The sequence below is a fragment of the Saimiri boliviensis genome, chromosome 13, assembly GCF_048565385.1.
Source record: "Saimiri boliviensis isolate mSaiBol1 chromosome 13, mSaiBol1.pri, whole genome shotgun sequence".
Lineage (NCBI taxonomy): Eukaryota > Metazoa > Chordata > Mammalia > Primates > Cebidae > Saimiri > Saimiri boliviensis.
This window is the reverse complement of record NC_133461.1, coordinates 2,686,566-2,711,250: the sequence shown is the minus strand read 5'-3', so window position 1 is coordinate 2,711,250 and position 24,685 is coordinate 2,686,566. Positions and strand designations below refer to the sequence as shown.

The 24,685-nt window shown below is 39.1% G+C and overlaps 1 pseudogene; it reads right to left on the bottom strand.

The window, feature by feature from the left end:
• Window positions 1-2,137: 2,137 nt before the first annotated feature.
• LOC141580997 (transcription factor TFIIIB component B'' homolog) lies at window positions 2,138-5,906 on the bottom strand (annotated as a pseudogene).
• Window positions 5,907-24,685: the final 18,779 nt, after the last annotated feature.

The window sequence follows — 24,685 nt, the reverse complement described above, 5'->3', positions numbered from 1 at the left end:
TCTTATTTTCTGGTTTTTATCATCACAATTATGTTCTGTGCTTAAAGCTCTAAGTGTTTCTTGAGAATTTAATGAAAAACTATGAAGAAACTGGCTTTAAAAAACTAATCTATGTGTGTGTATAAAGGAGATTGAGTTTTGTATGGAAATTTGTCTCATAAATAAACTTGAGTTTCCCTTACCCTCATGAAAATCTTGAGATGATTCAAGAAATAAGAAAAACAGAAAAATTCACAGTACAAAGTCAACATACTAAATTGAGGGAAAAAAGTTATTCATAACATATCCAAACATTTTTAGTTATATCATTTTAAATATCTTTAAAGAGAAAAAGGTGACAAACATAAACTTGTGAATGTCTTCTTTATCTACAATCTGAGGGGTGAAAGTAGCTAAAACTGAATATCTTTTTAAATAAAAAAATTAAAAATAAATAAGCTCTTTGATGTGTCATCTTTAATCATGTTTAAATACGAGTTTTTCAATTAGGACTAATGTTATTTATCACCATGAATTAGAAAAAATATGTATTTTTCAATCAGACAAACAGCTGATAATAGAAAAGTTTTTTAACATGTACCATTCTAAAGTGGAGTCTGACAATTTGTTTTCACATACAGTCAGCGTCCCTTAACTATATGTTCTAAGAAGTGCCTTGTTAGGTGATCTTGTGTGGACTGACACAGAATGTGCTTTACAAACACTGAGATGTACAGCCTGCTACACAACATAGACCAATGCTATGTGGTACAGCCTATTGCTCCTCGGCTACAAACCTCTACCATGTGATACTATGCAGAATACTGTAGGCAGCTGTAACACAATTGTAAGCATCTGTGTGGCTAAACACCTAAACTTAAAAAACAATGCACTGTCTTATCATGGCCATAATATTACTAGGTGAAAGGAATATTTTATCTCCATTTTAATTGTATGGGACCACTGTCATATATGTGGCCCATAACTGACTTAAATAACATTATTCTGTACTTAGAAGCAACTGAAAAGGCTTTCATCCTTCATCATCTCCTCCTAAAAATAAAAAGAACTTCACAAAAGAAGTTGCTAAATGTTAAATATGATACAATCAACCCCCAAATCTGTCTGCACTGCAATTCATACAGAGACATATATCCACAACATTCCAAATGTCCATGTGTGCTTAGCATAGGAAGAGTCAAAATGTAAACAAGAGTTGTTATTTCTGTCTGAGAAAGCAGACTTCATTGCTTGCTATTTGCAAAATGCTGAATCAATCAGAATGAAAGGAACCTTAGAAATGTTTTCCACTGATTATAAAAGCTTCAAATCAAGCTCATTAAATATTCAAAATCAACTTAAAGTAAAATAGACAGTGATGTTTTGCTCTAAATACTGTTTTGTTGATAAAATTGACTCTGGAAATCCTAGACTTAATTTCAAAAAGAAAAAGACAAAAGATTGTTTTATTCTGTTTTATCCCCTTCAATGAAGATATCATTGAAGAAATATTCAGAGACTGTGGTTGGTTCCCCTTCAAAGACCTGCTTTTGGCCACTTTTATATCCTTCTTTCAGTGAGGGCTGATCACAAGAAAGCTGAGTTGCTGAGCTGTTAATATTCTCAGATTGAGAATTAATAACACTTGGAGATAGAAGCGGATCAGAGGACTCTCGATTTGTTTTTTCTGGCTTTCATTGAATGGGTTGGATCTTTTCAAATTCTGTTTTAATGGAGGTATAAGAGGTTTCAGACATTTCTTACTATGGACCTGAGTAGGTTCATCAGGCTCCAAACTATTCTTTGAACATATTAAAAACAAAAATGCCATTCTGCCACGTCTGGATAGTAGGGCTTCTGAAGATGATGTTCTGCTGTCTTGCTCAGACTTAAGAGCTGCATCAGTTCTTTCTTCCTTATCAGATGCAATCATTTCAACCTGGGGCAATTGAGGCACATTCTATGCATGTATCAGGAGGTCTAGAGCCTTTGCTCTGAAAAATTGGTTAGACTTGCTCTTTTTGAAGTTCTGGAGTTGTCAGTGTGCTTCCTGAGGTAGGAAAAATATCTTGTCACTTGTGAGACTCCCCCGTTTCCTCAAAAACACTTGTTAATTCCCTCGAGTGCACATCAGAGGTATAGTCTTGACAATAAGCTCTTAAAGAGAGCGAACATTTTTTGGCAGGATGAACGTGGTCATTTTCATCAAGCCTGCAGTGAAATCACTTCCTACATACAAGATCCAAATTATCAGGAGGTGTTTGAGAATCATCTCTTCTGGAAATAGATAAGCCCATGACATCTTGACCAACTGACGTTGCTGGTAAACAAATACTCATGTCACCCTTGCTTCAGTATTCACTAATTTGACCAATATGGGGGCTGGCAGTAAAGGGTTTGGCATTAACTGTGCAGTGGCATTGGTATTCTTCTACTGCATTGGTTGAAATTTCTGCTGGGTTAAAATAAATGCATGTTCATCTCCATCTTGAGGTACATTAGCAACGAGACCGACTGTTAGGTCTTGAGGATTAATTATATTCTCTTGTTGGACTTGTGGAATACTTGTTGATGTATGCTCTGGCACAGGAAGTGTAAGCACACTGTCTCCTTTAGAGTCCTTTATCTGGGTCTCTTCAGCAGCATTTTCACCAAGACCCCTATCCAAACCAAGTGTGCGGGGCCCTTTCTCAGAGGAAGGGGTTGGAGCAACTGACAGAAACTCTTAAGAGCTCTCGTCTTGATTTTCATTTTTCAGTTAGGGTTACTTCTTGAGAAATACTGGTCCCTTTGATACCATGTACACACACCAATTTGCTCTGCGTTTTATTCTCTGCTGTTGTAACTGATCAGAGGTTTTTATTTTTCAATTCTGTTGAGCTGGAAGCGTTTTTCTCTGCTTCTCTTGGAGTTTCCGGTTCTTCCCCTTTGGTTACACACAAACTGGAAACTTCCTGATAATCATCAAATCTTTTGGTCCCTAAAATCTTCTCAAGAGTTGGTTTATGCTTGGCAAATCTACTTCTTATTCTCAAATTACTGGTCGCTTTAGCAGTTGTATTCCTGATTGGTGTCGCATTCTCCTTTACTTTCTCTGTTAAATTGATTTCTTCTCTGGAACTTTGTTTCTCAGTATGATCTTGTTGTTTTCAAATGATGCAGGAGATGTAATAATAGGCGAAGAAAGCTCCTGACATTCAGGAAAATTTCGTAATTTACATTATCTAGGGTAAAAAGGAATATGGCTTTTAGCCTTTGAATGAACATGAGGAAGTACTGATCTCTGACTGCAAAACTAGATCTACCATCGTAAATAAAGCTATTTTGGCTTCCGTGCTTCGTCATTGGTACTTGGTTCATCTTGGATATGTTCTGGTGTGTGTGTGTGTGTGTGTGTGTGTGTGTGTGTGTGTGTGTGTGTTTGTCCCTGGTAACTGTTTTGTTCTAAGGTTGATTTGTTTTTATATTAATAAAGCCACTCTAGTATTCTTTTGCATTGTGGATATTTGTCCCTCCGTTTACTTTTAATATACCTATACTGTTAAAGTAAATTTTCTTAAAACAGAATACTGTTGAATTTTGTTTTTTAAAGCCAACCCAGCAATTCATCTCTTTTAGTGTGTTTAAATAATTTAATATAATTATAGAAATGAATATGTTTAGACCTATCCTTTTATTATTTTTTGTTTTATTCTGTTTTTCATTTTTCTGGTCTCCTTTCCTTGTTTTCTTTTTTATTATTTGAAGCTTTACATTTATATACAGTTTTCTATTGTTTTTTTTTTTTTTCCCTCTGGGGATCTATGACTAATTCTTCTTTTGTTTTTACAGTATCAGTTTTGCTTTCAAAGTCTTTGCTCTGTTGTTTTAGAAGTATTTTTGGAGTTTTAGCCACTCTCCTTGGTACATAATGCTGTCAACTGGTCCTACCTGCAGGATGAAGCAAGGAGAGAAAATAAACAGAAAAAAAAAAAAAAGGATCTTTATCCTCCTCAATCTTTACATAACTGGAGCTTCCTTTTATGGTTCTTTTCTTTAATGGATGGGTTTTCTCTTATTATTTATGTGTATTGTACCTCTGTAACTGAGGCAGTCCTCATGGCAAGGCCTGGAGAGAGAGAGAGACAGAGGGAGAGAAAGAGAAGAAGAGAGAGAAAGAGAGAGATGGAGGGAGAGAGAGATAGAAGAAAACTAATTTCTTCCAAAAATATATTCTTCCAAAATAGCTTCCATTCTCTGAAAGCTCAGAGAAGCCCACTCTTCCAATTCTGTTGAGAAGCACACTCTTTTCTTAAGGTTTTATTGTCCATTTGTATTATTCAGTAGTTTGCCTTAGCCAGCCTATGCTTGGGTCAAAGCTGGAGATAAAAGAAAAAAGCAAAGCAAACAAAACAGAAAACAAAAACAAAAAACAAGAGACGCACTGTGGGCTGCTTGCTGTTATTTTTGATATATCAGGATTTGTATTTTGTCTGTGGTTTTTAGTTGCACTTTGTGATATTTACAGTCTGCAGCAAGATTACTCCATTTTGGATAGAGTTAGAAACTTGAATCCTTTATTTTTTTAAAGTTATTTAGCAATTTGGGATTATTTCCCAACTCTAAATCAATGCGTCATTGACAATATCTCTGAAACTTTAATGACACCTTACTTCTAAGGAAAATCCATGAAATGTGTTAAATGTAGAATGAGGAATTTTTGTTTTCAGTTTTTATGACATCACGAATGTAATAATTTTCCAAAACAAAGACACAACATAATTTTTGTTACATTTGAAAATTTTTTATCTGACTACGAAAAAATGGTAGATAAATCAGTGTGAATCCAAGTAATTAATGCCATTAGAGACGAACAAGGAACAACTACTTGGTTGGAAAGCTCGTGTTGAGTGTGTGGCTACTATTAACACAGAGGCTGAAGGTGTTTAGTTTACAGGCATTATTTCCTTCTAATAAATGTCACAAAATAATATTAAGTAGCATAATCTACTAGTATGTATTCAACATATATCTTGTGGAAATACATTGCCCCAAAGAGGCATTGTATGGTCCATAAAATAAAACAAAACATAACAAAAGAGAAACAGCTAATGATTTTGGATCTGAATTATAATGTTTTCTTTCAGGCTAATACAGAATTTTATGATGAGAATTTTCAGATCATTATATATATTTTTTCATGTGCTATATTTGTGATTAATAGTGGTGCTAAAAGCCCTTTTACATACAGTGGATTACATTAATGTTGTATATTCCAGAAATAAGCTAATAAAATGAGTTCATTCCAGACCCCCTAGAAAATCAATGATACAGCATCTTACCTCATGGTTTAACCTGGCAACAAAGAGCCAGCCCCAAAACACAGAAGGAAATTTTTTTTTTTTTTTTGAGACGGAGTCTTTCTCTGTCGTCAGGTGCCAGATTGGAGTTCAGTGGCTGATCTGAGCTCACTGAAACCTCTGCCTCCTGGGTTCAAGCAATTCTCCTGCCTCAGCCTCCCGAGTAGCTGGGACTACAGGTGCACACCACCATGCCCAGCTAATTTTTGTATTTTAGTAGAGACAGGGTTTTGCTATGTTGGCCAAGATGGTCTCGATCTCTTGACCTTGTGATCCACCCACCTCGGTCTCCCAAAGTGCTGAAAGGAGTTTTTTTTTTTTTTTTTTTTTTTTTAAAAAAGAACAATAATGCTTATCTTTTTTAAAAAGATAATTTCAACTTTTAGGTATAGGGGGTTGTGTAGATTTGTTACACAGTTATATTATGTGATGCTAAGGTTTTGGGTACAAGTGATCCTGTTGCCCAGGCAGTGAGTACAGTACCCAATAGGCAGTGTTTAAGCCGATCCCCTGCTCCTTTCCTCCCTCCTCTAGAAGTCCGCAGTGTCTGCTGTTCTCATCTTTATTCCCTGTGCACTCAATGTTCATCTCGCGCTTATAGGTGAGAACATGGGTATTTGGTTTTGTGTCCTGCATTCATTATTTTAGGATGATGGCCTCCACTTACATCCATGTTGCTGCAAAGAACATGATTTCATTCTTTTCATGGCTGTGCAGTATTCCATGATGTGTAGGTACCACATTTTCTTTATTCAATCCACCGTTGATGGGCACCTAGGTTGATTCTATATCTTTGCTATTGTAATAATTCTGTGATGAACATGGCAAGTCTTGTCTTTTTGTTGAAACAATTTATTTTCTTTTGGATATATACCCAGCAATGGGATTTCTGGCTTGAATGGTAGCTCTGTTTTAAGTTATTTGGTAAATCTCCAAACTGCTTTCCATAGTGGCTGAACTAACTTACATTGCCCCATCAGTGTGTAAACATTCCCTTTTCTCTGCAGCCTGCCAGCATCCATTCCTATTTGACTTTTTAAAAATAGCTATTCTGTCTGGTGTGAGATTTTATCTCATGGTGGTTTTGATTTGCATTTCTCTGAGCATTACTGATGATGAACATTTTTTCCTATGTTTGTTGGCTGCTTGTATTTCTTCTTTTGAGAAGTGTCTATATGATCTTTTCTTGTTTTAGACTCACATGTTGTTAGCCTGCCCCATGTACCAAGTAAACAGTGAAATGCTTTCAGGGGCTCAATACATAAGTATATGCAGGTACCCAAAGCAACATTATAAATCCAATAATTTAACTCACTGAAAACTGAAATTCATGTATTCAGCATCAGTTCTAATTTTGCTAAAAAATTTGTTTTAAGAATTTAAAAAGTTACTATTTTTCAAATGAGGGTAATGGTCAATTTCAGATTAAATGATGTATAATAGTACATAATATATTAATGGAAGACATGATTTGACATAAAATTAAACATAGGCCATGAAAATCAATGTACTTTTTTTGTTTTAATAGTAAACCATGATCAAATAGAATTTATTTTGTAAATGCAAGAATGTCTTAATATTAGGATATATCTTATATTATTCATTATGATTGTCTTCGGAGAAAAAGAATATCATCTCATAAACCCTGATCAGGCATTTCAAAAACATCAGGCATTAAAAATATCTGTCCTTGATAAATAAATCTACAATATAAAGATTCACTAAATAAAAAAAGGAGAATGTAAACATATCACAAAGGCTAACCTGTTAGCTTATAAATATGGTAATGGCAGAACCTCGCACAGTCCTTGAAGAGTACAGGCTAGAAACTCTTTCTAGCCCAACTATTTGGTGCGCTTGTGTCCTTAGCAATATCCACTGAACCAAATTTGTAGTCTTTTATCCCTCACCCCTTCCCACCCTTTCCCCCTGAGTCCCCGAATCCCACCATGTCATTCTTATGGCTCTCTTACCACCGACGGCATTGCCTGGCAGTTACCAGTTGTTGTGTTCGTTTCCACAATAGACTCTGAGCTCCCCAAGGTGGAATCTTTGTTCCTTTTCCACACCTGCCTCCATCATCTGCCGAGACACAGCAGGGGCTCTCCACAGGCATCTTCTGGGTCAAGGTCTAACTTAGGTGCAGAGTGAACTGGACAGAATTAGGTAGATGGAATTAGGTAAATATCAGAATAAAAAGATGAATAAGATCTCATCCCTGCTTTTGAGAAGCTTGACCTGCAGTCCAAGTTTTGCTGTGGTTTTTGAATGGAATGGTGGGATCGCAGGAGGCATCATCTCTGCTGACTTTTAGAGGAGATAAAGTGTAATGAAGGTATTTTTTTTATAACTATCATCGTATCTAATATCAATTTTTTTTTTTGCAAAAATAAATTACTAAAGACTTGTAAACTAGGTCAATTGTAGTGGCTCATGCCTGTAAACCCAGACATGAGCCACTGCGATTGGAGGCTGAGGCAAGAGGATTGTTTGAGTCAGGAGTTTGAGTCCAGCCTGGGCAATATAGTGAGACCTTGTCTCTATAAAAAATACAGAAAAAAAAAAAAAGCCAGATGTGGTAATTCATGCCTGTGGTCTCAGCTACTTAAGAAGCTAAGTGGGAGGCTTGCTTGTGCCCAGGAGGTTGAGGATGCAGTGAGCTAAGATTGCACCACTGCACTCCAGCCTGGGCAACAGAGCAAGACCCTCTCTCAAAAACCAAACCAAACCATACTAACTCAAACCAAACCAAACCAAACCAAACCAAACCAAACCAAACCAAACCAAACCAAATTAAAACCCTTGAAAACCAGCAGAGCCAAGCGATGTACAGCATAGAGCTGTAGATTCCAGTAATAATAAGGATATCCTGGAAGGGTGATCCTCCATGTTTTCTACATAATGGTTTAGATGTGCTCACTGGTTTGAGTCTTTACTGAGTGGGTTGTCATCTGGGCCTGCGTGACCTCTCCTGATTTTGAACTGTAATAATAAAATAATTGCGTTATATTTTCCATTGTGAAGATCCCCATGTGTTGGAACATAAAAAGCATTATTGGAGATTTCCACTTGTAACCAAGGAAACTCAATTAGATTTTACCTTTAATGTTTTATGTTGCTGTGGTTGGTGTAATGAAAAGGCCAGTCCAAGCCTTTGAAACAGAAAGTGCTCATCTTTGCTCTTTCTGTCTTTGTGAAATCCTTGCTCTGCCTGTGTCTAAGGAACACTGCTGTTCTGTGGATCAGGGCACATCAAAAGGCACAATAAATGAGAGAAACTATTTGAATGTCATGTTTTCCCCCAAGCAGAAACGTTAAAAAGTTTATATAATAAGCACTTTTACCGTATCTGCTTGTTGAGGCTCCTGCGGGCAAGGCGCTGTGACAGGCTTGGATCCCGCAGGACCCCTCTTCTGGTGGACACATGCACCTGGCAGGGCTAGGGAAATCCTCCCAAGGGGATACCCTTGACCAAGGGCAAACAGAAGCTGCAGATAAGCACTTCCCTCCTAGGCACTCTGTTGGGGCAGCGACTTGCATGCATGGTCCTGCATGGTGCCCTGGCCCATGAAACCCTGGTTCTTACAGAAGGGACCAGCTCCGTTACGCACTGCTGTACTCTGGTTCTTCCTCTGCTGTTTTGCTCTTCCTCCTCCCTCAGGCCTACAGTCTCCTGAAGCCATGCCATTCATTCTGTCTAGGTTCCAGCACGCCTCTCTGTCTCCGTGGACCAATTCCTGCCACAGCCCACATGTGGACTGACCACAAAGCTGCAGGTCTCCAGTTAGGGAAGAGTCCCCAGGGAGCATTCTCCCGATGTCCTCTGAGCAGTGCCTCTCTGTTTCACGGGCTCCTGATACTCCATGTGTCTCCTTTGTAGAACTCGTCACAGTTCTGGAAACGGGCTCGTGGGAGCGGGGCCATGATACTCCCTGCTCTGTCCGTGGCACAAGGACTCCATCTTTCCCATCATATAGCAGACAATCAATAATTACTGCCCAATGCATGGACAGATGAGCTCTCAATCTGATTCCCTCTCTGCAGTCAAATTTTTTATCTCTATTCCAAAATTAAGAATGTTCAGTAACAGAGATGCGAAGGATAAAGTTCAGATTTTTTCTCTCTATCACTGGGGATGTTGATAATAAAAGTGTCTTCCAAACTCAACTGTAAAAATTTCCAAAGAGCTTTTCTCTGCACGGCACATTTGATTTTCAAAAAAGCTTACAGTACTATCAACATTGATAATTTTGTTTTCTTAGGAAAGGCGGGACATGAATGGTGACGCCACGAGAGGTCGCAGGTCTTCCTGTGTATTCCCAACAATCTCCTCTTTCTTCTGCTCAAGCCTGAGCCACAGTCTCTCAAGACTGTGGCCTCTGTAACTCCAGTTTGAAAAACCAAGTCAAACCAAGTCAAAACAGAAAGCTGACCCAATTACCTGGTTTAGTTTTTCTCGATGGATAGAATAATACTATACACAGCATAGTAATAAACACTGACATTCTTGGAGTGATTTATTTAAACTAGATATTGTGAAAGTGCTCCCTACAGATTATTTCAAATAATCCTGAAATGAACACTTTGAGGTATGAGTTATGGCTGTATGACAGCTATGTCTTTTACAGCACACCCAGAAAAAGGATGGTACACTGGAAAGACCAAGCAATTCCATCCTTGACCCCACCGTGCCTTAGATGTCCAGCCCTGACTCAGCCACTCTGCTCTGAGGTTTGCTTCCCCAGGTATAATGGAGACAGTAATTCCTACATCACGATGAGTATTAAAAGAACGACAAGCTAATGTGTGTAAGGTCTTGCATGGTGAGCCCGTCTTGATGATAAAGTTTGTATTGACAGGACAATATATTCTAAAATAATGTTAAGGAAACTATTGAAATGATTAATATTTCTGAGGCTTTTTTCTTCTGTAACGAGTAAGGAATTCAGTGTTAGGAAGGTAACAAGAATGAGAAGTTATTTACTTTCACTATGAATGTGTTAAGAATCAGGATATGCAGTTTGTTGTTTTAATTTGATATGTCTGCATATATACACATAGTGTGTGTATATATAAATTAATAGTAAAACATGTATAGAAATCTTATTCTGTAATAGAACATCAGCTGTCATTTAGAACTGAGTTTTAGTCTAAAAATATTCCTACTGGATTGGCTTAAAATTTAATAGAGAATCTCCAAGAAGCCATAAAATGTGTCTAAACATTTAGGTTTTAAAAAATTTAATACTGTAAAATGAGTTTTAAAATGAGAACTACACTAGTAATAACCTTAATACAACTAAAGAGCCATGAAAATTACTTGAAGAACAAAACTTGCCTTTAAACAAGTCAGGTCCAGGGAGCCAAGGGAGGTGGTGCCAGCTCAGCAGTGATGAGCAGAGACGTGACCATGCCTGGACCGTGGGCCAGCCTGCATTATCCCTTGATTAAGGCGATTGCAGCCCAGGGGTGAAGGGCAGAGACGTGGCCATGCGTGGACACTGGGCCAGCCTGTACTAGCCCTTGATTAAGGCGACTGGGCCTCAGTAATGATGGTTTCTACCACATGGGACTGTCATGGAGGATACAGGACGGGTGTTGGCTGAGACCCTGAGATCAAAGGTGCTGATGCCACAAAGCCTGGAGAGAAGGGGCGGCCACCCCTGCGGGATATGTGGAACCAAGTGGCTCAGGTCTGGCCGCCACTTCTCAGCACTACCCTTAGCAAGCAAGATGCCCAGAGCTCAAGAGGGGATGAAGAAAGCAGGCTTTCTGTGTGATTGTTTTAAAAGTACTGAACATATATAAATCCTGAGCATAAGGATGGAAGAATAGAACTGCGTGGGACCCCACGTACCACCCGGTTTAAGGCAATTCCTATTTATTGTGGAGTCCTCCGGCCTTTTCTCCCTGTTCCTACACAATCTAAACCCTAAATCATCTTTCTTTGCTTTTTCTTTGCGTCATACATGCATATTCTTTTCAACTCAAGACAGGACGAAGTTAGCTATGTGCAGTTCGTTTTGTTTTCTGCGTAGGATGCGTCCTGTGAATACCCTGCAATGCTCATTTGCCCTACCCTTTCTGCACCTGCCCCCCCCCCATCTTTTCCTACAATGCGGTTCTCCTGCTGTGACCTTTTCCCTGCCTCATCCCAGAGCCCATAAGCAAGAATTGTCTGTGTTTGGCACCTGGAAGTAGAATTTCTGAGCCACAGGCTGTAAACGTCTGCAGCCTTGCCACATTAACCCAACTAATGTTCATCCTGATTTCACGCGCTGACATTCCCGCCAGGGACGAACTCTGGATCTCCACGTTTTAATGCTGCTTTCATGCCTGCTAACCCAACATCCATTCTGCGGCCCACGGATCAAGGAGTCATTTCAACTTTTGAGGATTATTATTTAAGAAATGTAGGAAACGTGGTATACATAACCACAGAGTGCTTCTTGGCCACAAAAAGAATAAAATCCTGTCCTTTTCTGCATCACGGATGAAACTGGAGGACAGGATGTGAAGTGAAATCAGCTAGAAAAGAAGGTTGAAATGCTGCATGTGCTTACTCCTGTGTGGAAGCTATGAAAAGTTTATCTTGTAGGAGTAAAAAGTAGAACAGAGGAACCTAGAGGCTGGGAAGGGCAGGAAGAAGGGAGGGATGGGGAGAAATTTGCTAAAGGATACGAAATTATAGCTTGATAGGAAGAATAAATTTTAGGGTCTGATTCTGCTGTAGCATGACTAGAGACAACATATTATACAGTTTCAAATAGCTAGGAGGATATTGAACTTTTTCAACACGCAGAACTGAGAAATGTCTCAGATGATGGACACACAATTACCCCAATCTGATCATCATATTTTTTGTGTATCAAGTATCACTATGTGCTCCATAAATGTGTAAAATTATTATTTGTTAATAAATACACAAATACATTTTAAAAATGTCAAAAAGAGATACATGCAGAAAAAGAAAGACATTTCATTAGGCTGCCGTAAATAGTGATTCATCTGATGGGTCTGGGCAAGATGAAACCAGGAAAGGATTCATCATTTTAGACGCCAATAGAAACATTTGGAAGTTGTGGGTCGGGATCAAAATAGGAACATTCACAGCAGTTTCAATAAGTTTACTTCAGGTCTCCTGGATGACTTTGCAGGGTTCAGACCTTCCGTGGAGGAAGTGATTGCTGGTGTGGAAATGGCTTGAGAATGGAGAGGAGAAGTGGGGCCTGAAGCGAGGACTGAATTGCTGCAATCTCATGATAGATTGGAAAGGAAGAAAAATCGCTTCTTGCATTTGAGCTAAGAACGTGGTTTCTTACGTGGAATGTACTCCTGGTGAAGATGTTGCAAACGCTGTTGAAATAACAACAAAAGATTTAAAATATTACGTAAATTGAATTGGGTGAAGTGGCGGAGGGCTTTGAGAGACGGACTCCAGTTTTGAAAGGAGTCCTACTGTGGGTAAAATGCTATCAGGCAGCCTTGCATGCTACGAGGAAACCTTTCACAAAAGGCACAATTAATGCAGCAAACTTCATTGTCACCTTATTTTAATAAAATTCCACAGCCACCCAACCTTCAGCAGCCACCACCCTGATCGGTCAGCAGCTGTCAATGCTGAAACATCTCCACCACAAAAGATTAGGACTTGCTGAATGCTGGGATGAATGCCAGCACTTTTTATCAATAAACACTTAATTAGGGTATGTACATTGTTTTCTAGGCACAGTGCTGTTGCATGCTTTATAGACTGCAGTATACCATAAACACAGCTTTAAATGCACTGGGAAACAAAATCCTTGTGTGACTGCCTTTGTGGTGATGTTTATAGGGGTCTGGAATGGAACCCACAGTATATCTGAGGTCGGTCTGTATGCTGTTCCTTATGTTCAAATCTACTTGTGTGTCTTTCAGATTTTTCTCAACTTCTGTTTATTTGTTTTTGCTTTAACGTTCCTGTTAAGAGGACTCCAAGGCATTTTCTTAGCTGTTTGGTTGCTATTCTTGCTAGCAGTATCTTTTCTTCACTTGTACTTTCTAGCTGGCTTCTGTGGCCCTGGATGGTGATGTGTTGACCATTACAGAGGGATGACTGATTTCTACACTTCATTTTGTCCTGTGAGCTTACTAACTTTTTACCCTTTGTAGTAATTTTTCAGTGGATTCTGTTGGATCATATACATATAAATGCAATCTGCAAAAAAGAGTTTACTATATTTTACTCCTTTTCACTAGTTTTTTGATATCCAATTTCTTTTTTTGTCTAGTTGCTTTAGCAAATATTTGCAGTAGATACTAACAGTGATAGTGGCTATTCTTGTCTTTTTTTCTGAGTTGAATGAAAACATTTCATTTGACTCACAGTAAGTGAAATCCAGTATCTTATTTGATATTTATTTTTTTAAAATCAAAGATAGACGTGTTTTGTCAAGAGTTTTCAATATCCATAGAGATTTTCTGGCAACTGTTTGTTCTCAGACCTACTAATACGGATAATAGAACAGATTTCCTAATGCCCCTTTGCTTCTCCAGAATACATTTTCTCTGGTCATGGGGTGTGTCATTGGATTCTGTTTGCTAAACTTACAGAAGGTCCCTGTGGGCAGCTATATGGTCAGAGGAACATGGGGGTGCAGCAAAGCTTCATCTATCTCTGAGGATGCAACCAGACTCAGACCCCGGAAGAGTCCCTGATTTTTAGAAGGCGTCTTATTACATTGCTTTCTGATACCTGCCAGATCTCCACCTCCAGGTGTCCCCTTCCACCTGTTCCCTGCAGCCCTTGCACTCTTGTCTAAGCTGATGCTGCCTTCAACCGGTCCTTCTTGGGGTGGCTCTCTCCTAACTGTGCTTGGTCTTGACAGTTTCTGAAATGTCCGTACCCCTCTTCTCACCCGTTAGCATGTCCTTGGCTCCCTTTAGGATTGATGGAAATGTTCTTGGGCTTTGTTGCTTTTGGCACCCCTTACATGTGATTGACAGTCCACAGATTTATTTTGTGTTAATTGGGTTGGTGGCCAATTTTTTCCTGTTTTTCTTCTTGTTGCTTGTGTGGTTAGAGAAGTGAGTGGATCTGGAAGGATGCTTTCTGCATGTTTCTAGTGGAAACATGTGACTGAGAAAGCATTTTCAGGGGGATGAGCTCTGTGCTGAGTTCCCCTGTTCAGGGGCTGGAGGAGGCTCCTACTCCCTCCCTCAAGGAGGTGCTCTGAGTGTGGGAAGCCCTCAGGGGAGAAGCCAGGGGCTTCCTCCTTCCCACAGCTCAGAGAGGGTTTGGGAGAGACAAACAGAGCTTGGTAGGGGTTCCTGTGGGCAGTGGGACACAGGTTGAGTGGGCTGGCTTTCTTTCAGGTAAGATAGATTCACACACACACATCTGCTCACATGCGTAGCTGTCTTCCGGATTAAAATTCTCCTGTCATTAGCCACTTGCTCTTTTGCATTAGCCCTGAGTTACTGAATCCAATCGACTCAGTTCCCTGACACTTTTCTGGACTCCTGCCTCCTAGCTCATGCCATCCTATAAAATCCATTTATTCTATTACTCTGATTTTTTAGAAGAAGTGCCTCTGCATATCCATGACTCAAATAACTACTTTCCATAATTTGAAAGGGGTTTGGATTTTTCCCTGGCTATGTACGTATGTAAGTTGTGTTTTTCTTACAGATGGCTGAGAATTGAGTTCCAATCATTCCCATAGTTTGTCATTCCCACAGATTCACGGTGCACTGTAGACAGCATGCATGCAGAGGAATGAAGGAGTGTGGTCTCACTGCAAAAGCCATCCTCAAGCAGTTCCCTGCCAGAGCTGTAACTCCCCGCTCCGGCTCTTTATTCCTAGCTGTCCTTGTGATGAAAAGCCAATGCGTCATGACCCACGTGTCACTCAGTAGGGTGCAGCGTCCTTTTCTCAGGCCTCACCAGAGTGGAGGGAACTGTTTCACCTTCTCCTCGCTGCTCAGTGGAGCCATCTGTCTGTCTAGACTTTGTGTTAGAACAATAACGACTCAAACTGTGCTATGAATAGAACTTAAGGAAAATAGGGATGATCAAGAGAAGACAGTATTTCTTTCACTTTAACATTTTTTTTTTTGCAGCACAAAGAGGTAATTATATATAATTTCAAGTAAAATTTCAGAATTTCTGAAAAGAATATCCAAGCAATGGATGAAAACAAATACATTTTATGAAAATGTTCTTGGATTAAAATAGCAGACAATATCAAAAGGGCACTCTGTGTACCTAGGAAAATCAGCACAAAATTAACAATCCTCACATATAATCTCAGAAAACGGTTGACTTTCAATAAAAAGAAAACAGCAATGATCCACTGGCCACCTACAGATAAACAAATGTGAAATAGCATTTAATGCTCACCTTCAGCCATTGCGCCATTGTTTCTCTAGTGATCTTGGGTATCTGAAGTGAGTGATCAGAAAGAATCTTCAGGAACATTCCATGGGAACAGAACTCTCTGAGTTCTTGCCTGTTCATATTTGTTTTTATGTTCCTTTCTTCTTGAAAGTTAATTCAGCTGTATGTGAAACTCACATTTTCTTTTCTAGAGCATCTTTTTTTAAAATTTTTGAGACAGAGTTTTGCTTTCTTGGCCCAGGCTGGAGTGCAATGGCACAATCTTGGCCCACTGCAGCCTCTGTCTCGTGGGCTCAAGAGATTCTCCTGTTTCAGCCTCCTGAGTAACTGGGATTACAGGTGCGCACCCCCATGTCTGGCTAATTTTTGTATTTTTAGTAGAGACGAGGTTTCACCATGTTGGCCAGGCTGGTCTCCAACTCCTGACCTCAGGTGATCCACCCACCTCGGGCTCCCAAAGTGTTGGGATTACAGGCGTGAGCCAGCGTGCCTGGCCTTGAGCATCTTAAATATGTGACTCCACTGTCTTTGATGTAAAGTATCACTATTGAAGGTCTGATGTCAACCTGATGATTTTCTTTCCTTTATAAATCACTTCATATTGTTGGTGTTAGTATTGTTCTTGTGAAATTTTGTAGGCATATTGTGGAATAAAGAACATATATTCATATGTAGGTTAATCATCTTGACAAAAATGTATCAGTCTTTTCCAGATAGTTACCTCAGCTTCTGACATTTGACATGATAATTATTTAGATACAGTATGGTCATGAATTTATAAAATATGTTTAACTACTGTCTGATTGAAAAAATATTTTGTGGAAGCATTTTACTAAGAATTTCTTTTTTGGAAGTGTTTTATTTATATAATTTAAAATATACCTTTTCTATGGGATACTAATTCAAATAGCACTTAGGAATACATGCTTAAAATGAAAACAAAATGAAATAATTTTTTATTGAGGCATTGCAAGTATGCAATTTTAAATGACTAAATGTCATATTTTTTTTCTTTTTTATTATTATACTTTAAGTTCTGGGGTACACGTGCAGATCCTGCAGGATTGTTACATAGATATACACATGCCATGGTGGTTTGCTGCATCCATTCTCCTGTCATCTACATTAGGTATTTCTCTTAAGGTGATTCCCCTCCAATCCCCCACTCCCTACTATCCCTCCCCTAGCACCTCCACCCCCTAACAGGCCCCGGTGTGTGATGTTCCCCTCCCTGTGTCCATGTGTTCTCATTGTTCAACTCCCACTTACGAGTGAGAACATGTAGTGTTTGGTTTTCTGTTCCTGTGTCAGTGTGCTGAGAATGATGTTTTCCAGCTTCATCCATGTCCCTGCTAAGGACAAGAACTCATCCCTTTTTATGACTGCATAGTATTCCATGGTGTATATATACCACATTTTCTTAATCCAGTCTATCATTGATGGGCATTTCAGTTGATTCCAATTCTTTGCTATTGTAAACAGTTCTGCAGTGAACATATGTGTGCATGTGTCTTTATGACAGAACAATTTATAATCCTTTGGGTATATAGCCAGTAATGGGATTGCTGGGTCAAATGGAATTTCTATTTCTAGATCCTTGAGGAATCGCCACACTGTCTTCCACAATGGTTGAACTAATTTACACTCCCACCAACAGTGTAAAAGTGTTCCTATTTCTCCACATCCTCTCCAGCATCTGTTGTTTCCAGATTTTTTTAGTGATCACCATTTTAACTGGCATGAAATGGTATCTTAATGTGGTTTTGATTTGCATTTCTCTAATGACCAGTGATGATGAGCTTTTTTTCATATGTTCGATGGTCACATAAATGTTTTCTTTTGAGAAGTGTCTGTTAATATCCTTGACCTAGTTTTTGATGGGGTTGGTTTTTTTTTTTTTTTGTAAATTTGTTTAAGTTCTTTGTAGATTCCAAAATTGTGCTGAGAAGGAGATTGTCTTTCCTCAAATTAAATAAATATTTTATTAGAAAAGACAAGAGCCAGAAGCCCTGGATTTTAATCAAGATTTTTTTCAAGCAGAACAAGTTATTTATTCTCTCTGTGCTTTAGTTTTCTCATCTGCAAAATGGGGATAATAATAGCACCAAGGTCACAAGATCATTATGTTAATATATGACAGTATTTATAATGGGGGCCAGTGCAAAGTAAGCCCTATATAAATATTTTCTTTGCTAATTGTGATGGCAATAGTGGTGATGATGTTGTTGGTGATAGTGACGGTGATGGTGATGATGGCAGTAGTGATGATGATGATGGTGGTGATTAGAATAATGGTAATGGTGGTGATGGTGATGTTGATAAGGATGAGAATGATGACGGTGATGATGATGATGGTGATGATGATGGTGATAAATATGTCTCCTTTCAGGATTTTATCTATTTCTAGGTAGTGTCTACTCTCATACCAACAAATTCAAAAGTTTACTTATTTATTTATTTTTGGTTAGAAAGGTTTTTGGTGTATACTAACTGAATTTGACTAATTAAAGTTCAAATGCATTTCTTAAAGTAAAATAAGGGTAAGATATTAGAATGTAAAGATCCCCTGTTTTCCTCAATTAAAATGAGAAATAAATATTAAGCCTTATTTTAATGTTAAATTTCTTTTTAGATAAACATTTTTATCTCATGTAAAACTGTTATTGTTAGGCAAGTATGTGCAATAATAATACTTCTTATACTTAGAAGAGATAGTTGGTCAAGAAAGCTCAGAATCCTTCCTAGCAATTTGAAATGTTGAATGCTGTAGTATGTCATCCTGCTGTGACTATTGAACCCTAAATGTATTAAAGGAAACATTTCTTTACTACATAGTCTATTCCAGCTAACACTGATTTATCACATAAACCCAAGAACTCCCAGAATGGCTTTCATTCCCATTTTAAAAAGTGGATTTCTCATGTTTCCAATTATCACAGTACTTCTAAGGGAGACCCTGTTAATGCTAATAGATTTACCTAGTGTCTTTCTCTGGAAACCAATGAGCACTTTATCAACATCATCCAATTTGTCTGAAAAATCTCTGGGATAACTAAGAACCAGAAGTGATATTTCCATGTCAGATATCCAAACCTAAAGTCTAGAAAAAACATTGAGAGTTGCTCTGTTTCACATGAAGAAAGTATAAGGCCAGAGCATCCAGATGAGAAGTGAAGACACTTGACAAACTTCTGCATCTTCGGTTTATGGATGTGCGAAATGTGGATTGTTCTAAAACCGGTATTCATATTTGAGATAAAAGAGATGCTAGGCTTTGCTTCTTTATTAAAAGGTCTTCGATTACAATGATAGCTACAGAAGCCTACTCATTATTGCTCAAACCCTAACTGAAACAGTGCTGACTGATACGAGTATAAATTCCATCAGGAATTCCTGAAGGGTTAATTTGACCACTAATGACTCAGCTCCCGTTGTCTCCGTGGGCACTGGCACTTCCATTTTCAGGACAGTGGTGGCTCCCTGTCCCCAGCGGCTGTGCAAGGGGACCCCCTGCTTGGCTTCCTTTCCTTCTGCTGATGTTTCTTTTCCATCTTCCATTGTGTTGCGTTCTGGAGTCCAAAGCATGGCTCACAACCCATGCATGATTCTGATGGGCAATTCCGTCATACAATTGTATTTCTATTTCTACCTTTGTAAATAAGACACATACACCGTAACAGATAGGACTGTGGGGCTGGTGAATCGGGTTTGTGCCAGTTAAGTGGAAGAAACTATGCCTGGCCGTGACTGAGGACTCAAAAATGTAGTTTCTATTTGCTAATTGAGCCATATAGATGATCTTAATCAATCCCCATGTTACTGGTGAAGCTGGCCCCTTAGAATAGGAGGTCTGTCTTTGATTGATGTCATAAAGCCAATGCACAAACAGAAAGGTGAGTGTCAAGCAGTGCAGGCTTTATTTGACGGCCATGGAATTGAGGTGGGAGCACAGCTCACAGATGAACATCTCAACCAGCGTGGGATGAGGGGGTTAAAATACAGTTTCTCTAATGAAGGGGTTGGGCGCTAAAAGGAAGGGGAAGAATATCTATGTCTTTTCCAGAAATGGGAAGTGAACTTTCCCAGCCACAGTGCTGCCTGCCTTTTTGTCCTTATATGGCTGCGCCAGTCATTGTCCTGGTGCTGCTGGGAGTGTCACTTAGCCCGGAAATGAGATGATAATGAAGCCTGAGGTCTTTTTGAAATGGTTTGGTTGGCTGTCTTGGCTCTAACCAGTTTCAGCTGTTGTGTTTACAAAAGGAATTTTTTTTATCACAGCCATCCTGTTTCTTAAAGATAAGCAGAGTTAGAGTAGGGTAGAAATGCAGCTATTACACAGGCATTACACCAGGCAACAAATCCCCTTTTATCTGTTCACTCCCATTCTTAAGGAGTTCTAAGGGCAAAGGTTCATCTTCTATAAATTCTTCAAGCTGAATTTGGGTGTTGACATGGGGCTCATTAGAGGAGTGAAATTTTCACCAGTTATCTCCTGGATGGAAGCCTAGCTGTTCATACCCCTTCATGACCTTAATTTGCTTAGACACAAAAGAGACCAGAGAGTTGGCCCAAAGATAAGTCAGATGACTACTGTGTGGCATTAAGTGAAAAATGGTGTTCATTTTAATGGAGGCACTTCGGAAAAATAACACAATTTTTTTGATCATATCAATAATTTCAAAATAATTTTTATTTATCAAAGGGTACTAAATTTGTGTGAACTTAAAGAGCATGTGGACTTAATTTATGAGTACTCATTACTTATAAACATTTGTTAGTATGCTACACATAACATACAACATAACACACACGTACACACACACACACACACACAAATATCCAATGGCTTTTTTTTTTTTTTTTTTTTTTTTTGAGACAGAGTGTTTTGTCGCCCAGGCCGGAGTACAGTGGTGTGATCTTGGCTCACTGCACCCTCTGCCTTTCAGGTTCAAGTAATTCTTCTGCCTCAGCCTTCCAAGTATCTGGGATTACAGGTGCCCGCTGCCATGCCCAGCTAATTTTGGATTTTTAGTGTAGATGGAATTTCACCATGTTGGCCAGGCTGATCTGGGACTCCTGACCTCAAATGATCTGCCCACCTCAACCTCCCAAAATGCTGAGATTACAGGTGTAAGCCACCACATCTGGCCCCAATAAATTTCCAATAAATACTTTGGAATTTTGGCCATGAGACAGCAACACGAACTCACCATTTTATAAAGGATAGTGGGATCAAAATTATTTTTATCACAAAATTGGAACTTGTTTATGTGGCTAAGCTTTGTTTGCACCAACAGATAATCAAGGAAGGCTGAGGACCAAAATTTGAGTAAAGCAGTTCCTATGGCAGTTTGGCTTATTAGGAAAGAAAGCCTATTTTACCATTTTTCCCTTCAGCTTAAAATGAGTTTCTATTTCCATTTCAGTTAGACCGTAAATAATAAGACTAGTCTCAGCACCAGCAACTTGGTAGATATAAAGCAGGCAGAGAAGAAAAGAGAGCAAGACAGACCTTTAGAAGGCTCTGCTTAGCTCTGTGGTTGCAGGTTCACCATCTGAGCTCTGGATTTTCCTTACTATGCATAAAACCTATACTGACAATTGCACCCAGGCATCCCTTCCCAAAGGCCAGCTGGGTGTCCCCGGAACCCTGTTCCAGCTGCTCCCACACAGGTGTTTTACCTCAAAACGAAAATTTCCTCCAGTCCCCTGCAGGTGGTGTGATGTGCAAGAGGGATATGATGCTAAGGCTTGTGCTCAGACTGCACCACAGAAGGACACCTGAGGAAACTGCTGGCCTGCACTCTGCCAACCTGTGCGCTCTGCAAAAGGCTGTGAAACATAGAGACCGAGAGAGTCTTTCAGACTTTAGCTGATTACAGAGACAGGGCAGCTGGATCCTGGATTTTATTTTGCCGTAAAGAACAGTCTGGAGCAATTAGAAAAGTCAGAAAAATGGCTTTAGTTTTGTAACAGAACTGTTTTAGTGTTACTTTCTTAATTTTTATGATTGCACTGTGATTATGTTCAATTGTTTGCAGGAAATACATGCTGAACTATTAAGTATTCAGAGAGAAAGAGAAAATGATAAAGCAAATGCAATAAAATAGTAATAATTGGGAAACATAAGTAAAGGATTTTATAATTTCTGTATGCTTGTTTTGGAAAAAATTTAAAGTCTGGAATTATGTGAAATCACCTATGTGATCATTAGTAGGGCAATTAATTCACTTCTGCTGTTTGCAGTTTTTGAAGAGAAATTTGTAAATAGATTCACAAACTCCAATATAAATTGAATTAAATAAAATTCTTAATGAAATTTATGGCACTGTATGTACATTTAAGGACATATATGTATATGTGCATAACTACCTCAAACTTCATTGAGAGAGTAACTTGTCTTATTACTTATATTTACAAACTAACATATGTATATATTCTTTATAATGTTGTCATCTTTAAGAACAATATTTAAATTTGGGTTTTAGTCTGGTTTTAGGATCTAAGCAAACTAGGGTTGATCCAAGTTTTATAGTAAATCGAAAATAGTGATGTCTACAATCCCTTAGGAGGTTCACGTAAGGTTAAAGTCTTTATGTTGATAATAGTTCAATTTAAAAACAGTTGTTCTCACCAGGCAAGGTGGCTCATGCCTGTAATCCCAGCACTTTGGGAGGCTGAGGCAGGTGGATCACGAGGTCAGGAGTTCGAGACCAGCCTGACCAACATGGTGAAACCTCATCTCTGAAAAAAAAAAAAAAAAAAAAAAAAATAGTTGTTCTCTGTGTAAAGCTTGCTGTAGACAAGGTCTGATGAAGATGAAGTGTAGTTTTCACAGGTTTCTTGCTTTTCTTTTTTTATTTCACATTCAGATGCTCTCAGGTCAACACCGTGAGGTCCCCTGTGAGGCGGCCTGGAGACAGTCTCACTCCTTCCGGGCTTCTTTCTCTGCTCATGTGAAAATGGGCCTAATGATTCAAGGTTGCATATCTGTAGACAAATGAGGAACTTTTTTTGGAAATGCCTTAAACCCACAGAGACATTTTTCCAGTAGAATGGTAACCAGCCCAGCAGCCCAGCAGGGTAGGCAAGATTTCTGGTACACTTAAGTCAAATGATATGCTAATATGGAATGACCGATGTATATTTTATTGAGATCTGACTTTATGTAATTAAGTCTACTTCTGCTATGTATATATCAATGCATGGCTAAATTTTCAGAGTATTGTATTACTTTTACATAGTAAGTTCTGCTATGGTTACAGCAGAAATTTGAAGTTTCTTTTTCGTATTTTATTACTTTTCACACTTATACATTTTTTTAGACACATAAAATCTGTCATTGCAGATATTATGCACTGAATACATAAACTAGAACAGCAGGTGGGAACACTGCCCTGAAAAGATTCCTGCTGTGAAAAATGTTGCTTTCTCTTCAGATTGCTAGCACCCCAGGAAACCACTTGTCTTGATGTATATTCAAAATATTGCAAATGTGTAAACCCTTTAATCAATGTACAAGGAATAGAAAATTGTGCTTGTCTAAAACATAAGTTTATCAGCTGTAGGTGGCTTCATCTCCTGACTGACATCTGAAAAACAAACTTTAACTTTAATGGAGGTTCTAAATGTCTCTAAATATGAAGTCTTTATAACAGAACTATTCAGATGATCATATTTTCTTTTATTTTTGTACGGACGTTTAGTGGCGCATATCTTAGATCTTTTAAATTCTCAGCTTTTCTTGGCCGATCTACAAAATGAAGAAGTTGATGTTGAATTCTGGAATAGCTACCCTGTTTAATATGCTATCTTTGGCCCTGTCTGGCAGGCATATCCAGAAACAGAAGTGGGTGGGAGCTTTTCTGCAATAAACTTGTAGTGTATTTGGGAGGTGAGGCATAAACTTTGGAAGCATTAAGGAGTCCCATAAAAGTATATGCAATGATGGCAAAGACTTTGCTTGTGAAATTCAAGCCATGATTTCAAACAGAGACTGAAAATGTCCTGCACTTGTCTCTAGACTTGACCCAAGGAACATCCTTTCCTAGTGTCGCCTGGCAGAGAATTCAGGGGCCCTGTCGTATGTCGAAGAACCAGGCCGGTGCCCGCACATCGGAGACCCAGAAGATTCCCAGGGCTGGAGGGGAAACTCTCTATATGGCTGATCAGAAAGGACAGCACTGTCTGCAATCCCAGCACTTTGGGAGGCCGAGGTGGGAGGGTCACTTGAGTTCAGGAGTTTGAGACCAGCCTGGCCAACATGGCGAAACCCCATCTCTACTGACAACATAAAAAATAGCCAGGTGTATAATCTACAATCCATTAGGAGGTTTCCATAAGGTTGAAGTATTTGTGTTGATAATAGTTAAATTTAAACATGATTGTTGTCTGTGTAGAGCCTGCTGTGGACACAGATATGATGATAACAAAGTATAGTTTTCACGTTTCCTGCTTTTCTTTATTCCACGTTCAGATGCTGTCACATCAACACTAAAGTTCGCCTGTGAGGCGGCCTGGAGCCAGTCTCACACCTTCTGGGCTTCTTTCTCTGCTCATGTGTTTTTAGTTCTAATCCATTACTCCACGGGTTCTTCTCGCCACGTCGCCTTCCTTTTCTGAACAGTGAGAAACCTGGCTCCACCCGCCACTAGCCACCCGCCATTCACGTCCCTGTTCAATTTCGGTACCTCCACAGTTTCAGAATTGTTACCCTGTGCCCCCACGGGAAACAACCCGTCCACTTGGGCACAGTACTTACGTGCAGCCCATTTTGCTTTTAGTCTTTCAGACTCTGCTCACTCCCAGAGTTTCTTAAGTCAGCACCTTTCCCCCTTCTCCTTCAGCGAGCGTTCAAACATTTTCATGCGATAAGACCCACCAACACCAAGCTGTCGTGATTAATTTACACCTCTCTGATTCTTGTATTTAACATGTATTCCTGTAAACAACATGGAGTTGAGTCTTATTTTCTGTTCATTCCTTTCCT